Source organism: Fukomys damarensis, unplaced genomic scaffold (genome assembly GCF_012274545.1).
Source record: "Fukomys damarensis isolate Sample0158 unplaced genomic scaffold, DMR_v1.0_HiC HiC_scaffold_39, whole genome shotgun sequence".
Taxonomy (NCBI): Eukaryota; Metazoa; Chordata; class Mammalia; order Rodentia; family Bathyergidae; genus Fukomys; species Fukomys damarensis.
In genome coordinates this window covers 100,066,108-100,079,315 of record NW_022900951.1, presented here as the reverse complement: position 1 = coordinate 100,079,315, position 13,208 = coordinate 100,066,108, and the positions used below count along the sequence as shown (strand labels likewise).

At 40.0% G+C, this 13,208-nt stretch overlaps 1 pseudogene; it reads right to left on the bottom strand.

Moving 5' to 3' along the window:
• The window catches only part of LOC104855655, a 30,063-nt pseudogene extending 19,769 nt beyond the window's left edge, over positions 1–10,294 (bottom strand).
• Between the last annotated feature and the right edge of the window lie 2,914 nt (positions 10,295–13,208).

Below are 13,208 nucleotides of genomic sequence, written 5' to 3'. Positions count from 1 at the left end.
TCATCAAATCAACCGCAATGCTTTACCCCAACCGATACAATCAGCAACACATTAAGATCAAGCACAACTTTGACACTGACCACCGGTAGTAGTCACTAGTCTATCACCCTTAAATCATTTGAATTAAATTGAAATCCAGAAGCAGTTCAGAACATGTCTGCAGTGAACAAAATTTCAATATAGTGTATTTACCATTTAATGGCTCAGACAGAGCGTGGATGCAAGACCCCTGATCTCAGTTAGTTGATGGCTGAACCCCATGATGCTGACTGACCTCGGGCTGCAAGGCCCAGATTGAGTTCCCCAACCTTGTGAATGGTTAAACTCCACAACATCCTATTACAGGTTTCCCACGCCCTTTCTTTAAAGATGTTCAAAGTTGGGAACTCAGAAAAGTACCCTTGATGACCACCTCTGCCTCTGCAGAGTGGGTCCAAAGACTGGCACAGTCAGGAGGACTGAGAGCGCATGCGGGGGGGGTATGGGGGTTCAGGGGCTCCCATGCGGCTACCTTCCACGCTTGAGTGATGGCGGCTGTGTCGGGAGCAGGCATGGCTCTCCTTCCCATGGTGGATCAGGGCCCAGGCTGCTTCCCAGTGTTGGAGCGATGGCGGCTGGGTCGGGAGCAGGCGTGGCTCTCCTTCCCGCGGTGGATTGGGGCCCAGGCTTCCTCTTGGCGCTTGAGCTATGGCGGCTCGGTCGAGAGCAGGCATGGCTCTCCTTTCCATGGTGCATCGGGGCGCAGCCTACCTCCTGGAGCTTGAGCTATGGTAGCTGGGTTGGGAGCAGGCGTGACTCCCCTTCCTGCTGTGGATCCGGGCCCAGGCTTCCTCCTGGCGCTTGAGCTATGGCGGCTGGGTCGGGAGCAGGCGTGGCTCTCCTTCCCATGGTGCATCGGGGTCCAGCCTACCTCCCGGTGCTTGAGAGGTGGCGGCTGGGTCGGGAGCAGGCGTGGCTCTCCTTCCTGCGGTGGATGGGGCCCAGGCTTCCTCCCTGCGCTTGAGCAATGGCGGCTGGCTAAAAAGTTTTATTTATTTATTTATTTATTTATTTAGTACCAGGGATCCAACCTGGGTCCTTGTGCTTGCAAGGCAGCTGACAGAACCACTGAGCTAAATCCCTGGCTGTTTTGATTTATCTTTTGAGAAATGGTCTCTATAGTATATGTTGGTCTGTAACTCACTATATAGCCCCTGTTGGCTGCGAACTTGTAACAATCCTCCTGCCTCAGCCTGCCAAGTGCTGAGAGTACTGGTGTGTGCCACCATGCCCAGATCCTCATCTATTCTAGAGACTAAGTCTTCTTGATTCTTTTATTCATTTAGTTATTTGTCATCACCCTGTAACAATTAGATTTCCTTCATTTTACATACATTGATCATATGGGAGGTAATGAACTTGGCTGTAGTAGCCACAATAGGGGAAGGCAATGTCTCTCAGAGAGCTTGCTCACAGTTTAGTAAAGGGGGGAATAAATGAATAGGCAATTCCATGAACAATGCTGCAATGGGAGATGTATATGGTGCTGTGGGAGCAAAGAGGATGTATGGGTGATTAGAAGAAGGAGGAGTCAGGGCAAAAGGCTTGGAGTAGATGATGACCAGAGCACAAATCTCAGTCATTTGATAGCATGTGCCAAAGCTTTATTCAGTTAATGAAAGAGCCAGCAGATAACACAAAAATGTTGGTTCAGAGATCAACTGGAAAACAGGGACTCATGTAATCTGTTCAGGGAAAATGCCCTAAAATTACTAAGTTAGATTCAATTCTGGCTGATGTTTTATTGTGAAATGAACTGAAACTTTTGGGGGAATCATTTACTGAATCAGGTGTCACTTCATCCTTGTCAAAGTAAATCACATCTTAGTAGTTTTCTACACATTAACCTTTCACTTTGTAAGACTAAAACTTTCTGGAACTAATAATTAGTTATGGATAGTCAAAGTTACGAACTTTGAGAAAGCCAGGTGATTGATAGGCTTTATTAGAAAATGTGCTGACATGCTACTTGACAAATCATGCAGTCATCATTTTTTCTTATTTTCAAAATTTTATCCTATCCTGTGTAATCTGGGACAATTTCTAAAGTGTGGTCATGCTCACAAAAGAACTGCTGATTTCATTGCATTTTTATATTGTGATAATTAACTGAATTTCTTAATTTCTATAATTCTTAGAGGTAATGGTAAGTAGACTTAAAAGAGTTGATGCATTTCTTCCCATCTTTCCTGTAAGAGGATTATATATCCTTGCCCATTTCCAGATGACTTACTGTGCCTATTGTGGGAGGAGTAGAGACACCCTTCTCATTGATTGTAGGCTGAGCTGAAAAGCTTTGGCCACTGGCACGAATGCGGTGCGAGATTCAACATATCCAAGTGGAGATTTAAGGAGATTATGTGGCTTTGCTTGGGCTCTAGCTTTTGATCTCTGCTAAGAGAGAAGTATAGCTCAGGTAAGGCTTCAGGTTTGGTCCCAGGATTAAAGCACATCTGTGTTTATGGAGTAATACTAAGAAGGCCTGAGCACATTTGCAGCTGGTTTACAGTCAACCCAGAGTTTGCATAGAATATGAGCAAACAATAAAGGTCATAAGCCACTGATATTTCCCCCCAAGGATAGAAAAAAGAATAGCACGTCTATTGTTACTACTTCTGGTTAATATTGTACTGGAGTTCTAATCTTTTAAGATCATGATACACAGTATATTGGCCATTGTTATTTAATTGTTTTGTTATGAAATTTTATTTTTTATAGAAGTGTTTTTTAGTATTTTCTTTATTAATCTACTTGCATTGCATTAAAATTTAAAAATCAGAAAAGAAGACAACAGAAATACAAGACATATATATTGTTTTTTGGTTTTCTGAGACAAAGTCTCACTATGTAGTTCAGACTGGGCTTAATCTCACTATGTGGCCCAGGCTGGCATCAAACTCATGGCCATCCTCCTGCCTCAGCCTCCTGAGTGCTGGGATTACAGGCATGTGCCACTATGCCCTGAAGAGTGCATCCTTATATAAAGAAAGAAGCAAAACTACATTGACAATGACATGATTTTGTATACAGAAATTTAAAGGAATCCACTAAAAATTATTGGAATTAATAAATGAGTTTAGAGGATAAATTAATAAAGTCAGATGGTATAATGTTAATATAAAAAATAAATTTTAAACCAGGCGTGATGGTACATTCTTGTAATCCCAGTTTTCAGGAGACTGAAGCAGGAAGATTGCTGCAAGTTCAAGGCCAGCCTGGGCTACATGGTGAGTTTAAAACTAGCCTGAATTACATAGTGAGACCCTCTCTCAAAACAAAACAAAACAAAAAACCCAAAAGTAAATTGAACTTCTATACAGTAACCACAAGCCAATAAAATATCAAATTAAGAAAACAATAGCATCAACAATATTAAAATATCTAGAAATAAATTATACAAAAATCATACAAAACTTAAATTCGTTTTTTTTTTTTTTTTTGAGACAGGGTCTCACTATGTGGTTCAGGCTGGGCTTGAACTCACTGCATAGCCCAGGCTGGATTACAATGATCCTCCTGCTTCTGCCTCCTGCATGCTGGGATTACAGGTATGTGCCATGATGTCTTGCCTCAAAACTTATTAAGCCTACCATATATTACCAGGCACAATAGTACATGGCTGTAGTCTCAGCTACTCGGGAGGTCAAAGCAGGAGGGCCACTTGAGCTAAGGAGTTTGGGGCCAGCCTAGGATACATAGTGAGATGTCTCAAAAAACAATCAAGATATAAATAAAGATATATATTCTTGGATTGGAAGGTTTAATATTATTAATATGACAATACTTCCCCCATTTGATCTATAGATTTAATTGAATCTGTCTTAGAATCTCACTGGCTTCTTTGTAAAAATTGGTGAGATGATCCTAAGATTTATATGGAAATTCAAGGGACACAGAATAGCCAAGATATGTTGAAAAGAAAAAAGAAAAAAATTGAAAGACCTTTTCATTTGAAAACTGTGATGTAACAATAATCAGAAAAATGGTACTGAAATAAAGATAGACCTCCAATTAAACAGAATAGAATTGAGAATCAAGAAAGAAAATCCTCATATTTATAGTTAATTGATTTCAACAAGGATACCAACATAATTCAGTGAAGAAAGCATAGTTCTTTCAATTAATGGTACTGTAAGGCCAGGGATTTAGCTCAATGGTTCCACTGCCTTCCTCACAAGCACAAGGACCTGAGTTCAATCCAAGGAACAACAACAACAAAAAGAAATTAATGGTACTGTAACAACTGGATATACATGTGCAAAGGGATACAGTAGGCAGGGCTCCAACTGTTTTCCTTTGCATCTGGATATCCACTTGTACAGCTTTGAAACTGATCAAAGACATAAAGGTAACAGAAAAGACTATAAAACTCATAAAGGGAAACAAGAAACCCTTTGTGACATTGGATTTGTTAATGATTTTTTAGATATGGCACCACAAGCATTAACGGAAAAGGAAAAATAGATAAATTGGATTTGATCAAATGTTAGAACTTGTGCTTTACAGGTCACCATCAAAAACGTGAAAAGGCAACCCACAGAATGAACAAAAATATTTGCAAATCATATAAAGGACTTTTATTTAAACTATATAAAGAACAATAGCAAGTTATTAATAAAATGCTATGTAACCCAATTTAAAAATGGGCAAAGAGGCAGGAATTTAGCTCAGTGGCACCATAACTGCCTTGCAAGTGCAAAGTCCTGAGTTTGATTCCTGCTACTGCAAAAAACAAACAAACAAAAAATAAACAAAAATTAAAATGAGCAAAGAATCTGAATAAGAATTTCTCCCAAGAAGATATAGAAAAGTCCAATAAACAGAGCAACATTGTTATCAGAGAAATGTAAATTCAAATTACAATGAGATACTAGTTCACATCCATTAGGGTGGCTGTAATAAAAAGACAGATAATAACCAGTGTTGTTCAAGATGTTGAGAAATGAGAATCCTCACATGCTATTGGTGGGAATGGGAAAATGATACAGGTTCTCTGTTTGGAAAATAATCTGGCTGTTCTTCAGTGAAATACAGTCATAATTTGACACACTAATTCCACTCTTAGGTGTGTACCTGAGAGAAATGAAAAGATATGTCCATGCAAAAATCTTACACAAAGGCAGCATGATTTAAAATATTCAAAAAAGTGGGAAAATTCCAGATGTTTAACTGAATAAATGAAATACGATATATTCATAAAATGGAATATGATTTGACCATAAAAATAAATGAAGTTCTCCTTCCAGGGAAGTGGGAAAAGTAGGGGAAAGGAAAGAAGCAAAAAGAATAAATATGAGAAAAGGAAAAAATGGAAACAAAGTCTTTGTAAATAGAGAGGGGTGGAGGGATTGAAGGGAGGGCAGGGGAATGGGGAAAACAATAAGAATTCCAATAGGATGGTACTTGAAATTCTGCACTGTGACTAACCCTAAGACAAAATCTCATGTTGATACTATGAAACCCATAACCCAATACCCAGATAGAGAAATTACAAGGCTATCACTCATCCTAATCCTAACCCTAACCTTAACCCTGACCCTGGAGGATGTAAATATATTACATCCTTCTTAACGCTGAGTGGCAAATTAACGCAAACCCTCACCCTGAAAAACACATGACACTACACAGGGAGTGAAATGGGGAGTCTATTCCGTCCACAAAACCTAGCTCTAACCCTACTCACTAGCCAAACACTACCCATTATATATAGACTGCAATGTTCAGCTCCTTGGAAACTCACAGTACATCCCACCTTCAAGAAAGTCACTGCCCTCACCTTCCTTTTCACATGCATATTACCTGGTACATGAATTCCTTCTGTATCATGCTCAACAATCTTAACCCTATCCCTAACCCACAACCTAATTCTTAAGTTGCCATAGGGCAGTACTTGAAATCCTGCATTGTGGCTAACCCCACGGGGAAATCTCATGCTAATACTAACTATGAAACCCACACCCCAATACCCAGGTAGAGAAATTCCAAGGCTGTCACTCCCCCTAATCCTAAAATTAACCCTAACCCTAACCCTGACACAGGAGGAGGTACGGTCCAGAAAAGAAGAGTCTATAAAGATGAAAATTAGTTTAGTGACTGGGTAGGACTAAGGGAAATGAGGGAGATAAAGAGTCTAGATAAAGGTATGTGGTGTTCTTAGGGTGATAAAAATATTGTAAATTTTTATTTTGGTAATAATTAAAACATGCTGTGGGGTTAGGATTAGGGTGAGTGATAGCCTTGTAATTTCTCTACCTGGGTTTTGGGGTGTGGGTTTCATAGTATCAGCATGAGATTTTGCCTTAGGGTTAATCACAGTGCAGGATTTCAAGTACTGCCCCATGCAAATTTAGGAATGAAGTTGTGGGTTAGGACTAGGGTTAGGTTTGGTGAGCATGATATGGAAGGATTTCACATACCAGAAAATTTTCATGTGAGAAGGAAGGTGAGAGCAGTGATTTTCTTGAAGGAGGGATGTACTGCGGTTTTCCAAGGACCTAAACGTTAGAGTCTATATAAAATGGGTAGTGATTGGCTACATAGTAGGCTTAGAACTAGATTTAGGGGTCAGAAGAGGATCCCCATTTCATTCCCTGTGTGGTGTAGTATGTGGTTGACTGTGAGTGTTGGTGTTAATTTGATGTTCAGTGTTAGGAATGATGTAGGAATATAAGTACCTTCTCGAGGGCCACGGTTTGATTAGGGTTAGGTTTAAGATTAGCGTGAGAGCCTTGGAATTTCACTATCTGGGTTTTGGGATGTGAGTTTCATAGTTAGTGTCAGCATGAGATTGTGCCTTACGGTTAGCCACAGTGCAGCATTTCAAGTACCTCCCTATGGGAATTTAGGAACCACTTGTGGGTTAGGGATAAGGTTAGGATTGGTGAGCATGATATGGAAGGAATTCAAATACCAGATAATTGGCCTTTGAGAAGGAAGGTGAGGGCAGTGACTTTTTTGAAGTTGGGATGTACCGTGGGTTTCCAAGGATTGAACATTGAGGCCTGGATATAATGGGTAGTGATTGTCTCGTGAGTAGGCTTAGAGCTAGATTTAGGGAATGGAGTAGACTCCCCATTTCACTCTCTTTGTACTGTAGTGTGTTTTTGAGGGTGAGGTTTGATGTTAATTTAATGTTCAGTGTTAGGAATTATGTAGGAATATAAGCACATCCTAGTGTGTCACGGTTAGGGTTAGGGTTAAGGTTAGGATTAGGGTGAGTGATAGACTTGGAATTTCTCTACCTGGGTCTTAGGGTGTGGGTTTCATAGTTAGTATAAGCAGGAGATTTCACATTAGGTTTAGCCACTCTGCAGGATTTCAAGTAATGCCCTATGGGATCTTAGGAATCAGGTTGTGGGTTAGTGTTAGTGTTAGGAGTGGTGTTCATAATATGGAAGAAATTCACTTACCAGATAATTTGCATGTGAGAAGGAAGGTGGGGGCAGTGACTTTTTTGAAGGTGGGATGAACTGTGGGTTTCCAAGGACCTGAATATTGCAGCCTGAATGTAATTGGTAGTAATTGGCTAGTGAGTAGGATAAGAGCTAGATTTAGGGGATGGAATAGACTCCCTGTGTAGTGTAATGTGTGTATGAGGATAAGGGTTTGTGTTAATTTGACAGTCACTGTTAGGAAAGATGTAGGAATATATCTACCTCCTCCAGGGTCAGGGATAGGATTAGGGTTAGGGTTAGGGTTAGGATTAGGGTGAGGGATAGCCTTGGAATTTCTGTACCTGGGTGTTTCGATGTGGGTTTCATAGTTAGTATCAGCATGAGATTTTGCCTTAGGGCTAGGCACAGTGCAGCATTTCAAGTACTGCCCCAAGGGAATTTAGGATTCAGGTTGTGGATTTGGATTACATTAAAGATTGGTGAGCATGATATGGATGGAATTCACATACCAGATAATTTGCATGTGAGAAGAAAGGTGAGAGCAGTGACTTTTTTGAAGGTACGATGTACTGTGAGTTTTCAAGGACCTGAACATTGCCGTGTAAATATATTGGGTAGTGATTGGCTAGTGAGTAGGTTTAGAGCTAGATTTAGGGGATGTTGTATGCTCCACATTTCACTCCCTGTGTAGTGTAGTGTGCGACTGAGGTTGTGTGTTGGTGTTAATTGTACGTATCTTTAGTTTTAGGAATGATGTAGGAATATAAGTACCTTCTCGAGGGTCTGTGTCAGTGTTAGGTTTAGGGTTAGGATTAGGACTAAGGTGAGTGATAGCCTTGGAATTTCTCTACCTGGGTATTGCGATGTTGGTTTGATAGTTAGAATCAGCATGAGATTGAACCTTTCAGTTTGCCACAGTGCAGGATTTCAAGTACAGGCCTATGGGAACTGAGGAAGCACTTGTGGGTTAGGGATAAGGTTAGCATTGGTAAGCATGATACGGAAGGAATTCACATACCAGATAATTGGCCTGTGAGAAGGAAGGTGAGGGCAGTGACTTTTTTGAAGTTGAGATATACTGTGGGTTTCCAGGGATTGAACATTGTGGCCTGAATATAATAGTGATTGTCTAGTGAGTAGGCTTAGAGCTAGATTTAGGGAATGGAATAAATGCCCCATTTCACTCTCTGTGTAGTGTAGTGTGTTTTTTAGGGTGAGCACTGATGTTAATTTAACATTCATGTAAAGGTCCAAATTCCCAATAAACAATGTCCGCATATTTTACACCTGAAATGTACTGATAAAATTAATGAATAAAGACAAATTAATGAAGTACTGATAGATGTTACAACATAAGTAGGCAAAATCTCACGTTGATACTAACTATGAAACCCAAACCCCAATACCCAGGTAGAGAAATTCCAAGACTAATCCTCTTATCCTAACCCTAACCCTAAGTCTAACATTAACCCTGGAGAAGGCACTTATATACCTACAACACTCTCAACAATGAATGTCAAATTAACACCAACTCACAACCTCAAACACACACTACCCTACACAGGGAGTGAAAGGGGTGCATACTCCATCCCCTAAATCCAGCTCTAACCCTACCAGCAATCCAATCACTACCCATTATATAATACATCCCGATGTTCTTGTCCTTGGAAACCCACAGTGCATCTGACCTTCAAAAAAGTCACTGCCCTCACCTCCCTTCTCAAATGCAAGTTATCTGGTATGTGAATTCCTTTCATATCATGCTCCCCAATGATACCTCTAACCCTAATTCACAACCTGATTCCTAAGTTTCCATAGTGCGGTACTTGAAATCCTGCACTGTGGCTAACCCTAAGGCGAAATCTCATGCTGATACTATGTATGAAACCCACACCCCATTATCCAGGTAGAGAAATTACAAGGCTATCACTCACCCTAATCCTAACCCTAACCCTAACCCTAACACTGAACCTCGAGGATGTAGATACATTCCTATATCATTCCTAACACTGAACATCAAATTAACAAAAACCCTTAACCTGAAACACACATTATATTACACAAGGAGTGAAATCGGGAGTCTATTCCATCCCATAAGCCTAGTTCTAAACCTGCTCACTAGCCAATCAGTACCCATTATATATAGACTGCAATTTTCAGGTCCTTGGAATGCCACAGTACATCCCTCCTTCAAGAAAGGCAGTGCCCTCACCTTCGTTCTCACATATAAATTATCTGGTACGTGAATTACTTCTGTATCATGCTAACCAATCACAACCCTAACACTAACCCCCGATGGGATTGCTAAATTCGCATAGGGCGGTACTTGAAATGCTGCACTGTGGCTAGCCCTAAGGCAAAATCTCATGCTGATAGTATGAAACCCACACCCAATACCCAGATAGAGAAATTCCAAGTCTATCACTCACCCTAATCCTAACCCTTACACTAACCCTAACCCTGACACACGAGGAGTTACTTATATTCCTTCATCATTCCTAACACTGAAAGTTAAATTAACATCAACCCTCACCCTCAAAAACACACTACACTGTACAGAGAGTGAAATGGGGAGTTTATTCCGTTCCCTAAATCTAGCTCTAAGCCTACTCACTAGACAATCACTACCCATTATATCCAGGCCACAATGTTTAATCCTTGGAAACCCACGGTACATCCCAACTTCAAAAAAGTCACTGCCCTCACCTTCCTTCTCACATGCCAATTATCTGGTGTGTGAATTCCTTCCATATCATGCTCACCAATCCTAACCTTAATAGTAACCCAGAAGTGTTTCCTAAGTTCCCATAGGACTGTACTGGAAATCCTGCACTGTGGCGAACCGTAAGGCGAATTCTCATGTTGACACTATGAAACCCACATCCCAATACCCAGGTAGAGAAATTCCAAGGCTATCTCTCACCCTAATCCTAACCCTAACCCTAACCCTGACACAGACACTCAAGAAGGTACTTATATTCCTACATCATTTCTAACACTGAACGTCAAATTAACACCAAACCTCACCCTCAACCACAAACGACACTACACAGGGAATGAAATGGGGAGCCTATTCCATCCCCTAAATCTAGGTGTAACCCTACTAGGTAGCCAATCACTACCCATTTTATATAGACCGCAAAGTTCTGGTACTTGGAAACCCACTGTACATCCGACCTTGAAAAAAGTCACTGCCCTCACCTTCCTTCTCACATGCACATTATCTGCTATGTGAATTCCTTCCGTATCACTCTCTCCAATCCTAACCCTAACCTTAACCCACAACCTGATTCCTAAATTCCCAAAGCATGTTACTTGATAACCTGCACTGTGGCTAAACCTAAGGTGAAATTTCATGCTGATACTACAAATCCCACACTCCAGTACCCAGGTAGAGAATTTCCAAGGCTATCATTCACCCTAATCCTAACCCTAACCCTAACACTAACCCTGACACTCGAGGAGGTACTTATATTCTTACATCATTCCTAAAACTGAATGTTAAATTAACATCAATCCTCATGCTAAAAAACACACTATACTACACAGAGAGTGAAATGGGGAGTCTATTTCATTCCCTATATCTAGCTCTAAGCCTACTCACTAGCCAATCACTACCCATTATATCCATGCCACAATGTTCAATCCTTGGAATCTCACAGCACATCCCACCTTCAGAAATGGCACTGCCCTCATCTTTCTTCTCACATGCAAATATTCTGGTAAGTGAATTCCTTCTGTATCACGCTCACTGTCCTCTTCTTGTTTATCATAATGGTTATAGTTTAAGTACCTGTGCAGACTTGTATACTTTTAATTTTAAAAGAATCTATGTGATAAGATTGTTTCTGCATTAAAAGGCTTTTCAAATGATGTAACATAAACATAATGCATTAGTGAAGACTAGGAAAGAAATTGAAGTATGAACAAGATACAAACACTATTCAAAGGTTATAATGCCATTTAGCAGCAATTTGGAAAGACATTTTGGAATTTCTCAATCAGGTGAGAAATTTCTGAATCCTATTATATATGAATGTGTAGGGTATTGTATTGGTTTCTTACTGCTGCTGTAACAAATGACCTTCAACTTCGTGCCTTAAGATAAAACAAACAACACAATCTTATGGGTGCTTAGAGGGTTGAAATCAGTGTCACTGGGCTAAATTCAAGGCAGTAGATGGGTTTTGGATGCTCTTTCCTGTTTCCAGGAGCCATCTGCTTTCCTTATCTCATCATTCATCCCTCCTTCAAAAACCCATAACATTGCATTGTCAGTCTCTCTATCTGTCCCCAGCTTCCATAGTCACATCTTTTTTCTCTGACTCTGACTCTCTTGCCTCCCTTTTTTTTTTAATAACTTTGAGACAGGGTCTGGTTATGTAGACCAGGCTAAACTTGAGCTCACTATGTACCTCAGGCTGGCTTTGAACTTTCAGTGATCCTCTTGCTTCAAACTCCTGAGTGCAGGGGTTAAAGTTATGTACCATCATGCCTGGCTCTTATCTAAGGGCCTTTGTGATTACATTGAGCTGACCCAGATATTACAGGATAATCTCCCCTAGGATTCTTCTGTGTGTGTGTGTGTGTGTGTGTGTGTGTGTGGTACCAAGGATAGAACTCAGGACCTTGTGCTTGTGAGGCAGGCAGAGGAAACACTGAGCTAAATCCCTGGCCCATCCCCTAGGGTTCTTAATCACATCTGCAAAGTCCTATTTTCCATATGAATTAACATATTTACAGTTTCCAGGATCAAGACATGGTCATTTGGGGTAGGGCATGATTGGTCTGCCACATGCACACTGCCCTGAGACCATAAAGATTTATGTCCATTCTATATGCAAAGTACATTCATTCAATCCCAAGGTCCCCCAACATCCCACTCCATTAAAAACATCAACTTAAGTCCAAAATCTCATCTAAGTCTCATCACTTCAAAGGTGCCAAGTGTCACATAAATCATTTAAATTATGTATGGGTAAGGGCTTTGGCAAGTAAGGCTTTGGAAAAAATTTTCTCCATTTATCAGTCTGTAAAAATTGAAAATAAGTGTCTGCTCTGAAAATAAAATTGTGGAATAGACATAGGATATCAATTATAGATATTCCTGATTAAAAAGAGGAAGAATAGAATGGAAGATGTAGTCACCATTTTAAGCAATTTTGAAATCTAGCTGAACAAGCAGCATGAGGTTTCAAGGCCTGGGAATAATTCCTGGGGCCTGTGGCTCTGCCCTCAGAGTCATCCTTCCTTTTTCATGATGAGCAGCATGCATTGCAGCTGAGTTTTATTAAGCTGTTTTCTGCCTGTAAAATTTTAGGAGTCTGTAGTGGTATCAGAATGTAATGAAAAAAATTACATTGTTTTATTGGATTTTGTGGTGGTAATATTACTTGTAAACATTTAAAACTAAGTAATATGTTGTGATTTCTTTTCTTATTCTAAATAAATATTCCTGTCTTGTCTAATTTTGTATTCATAACTTTGTAGTGTTTTGTACTATTTTTCATAAAAAGGAACTTATAAATTGTTGAGTTTCAGCCTCCTTAAAGACTGGATCCATGAATAGTATAGACCAGTAGATTTCAGTTTTTCTGCTTATACATGCCTGTCAGTTAAAAACAAAATGGTGTATGAGTGTGGATATTTCATATATTTGTGAACTGTATGCATGCACTATTATATTAATGTATTATATATTAAGCATACACAAACTATAAATTAAAGGGAATGGGAAAAAGATGAACAATGTTTTAAAATATCTTGTCAATTCAT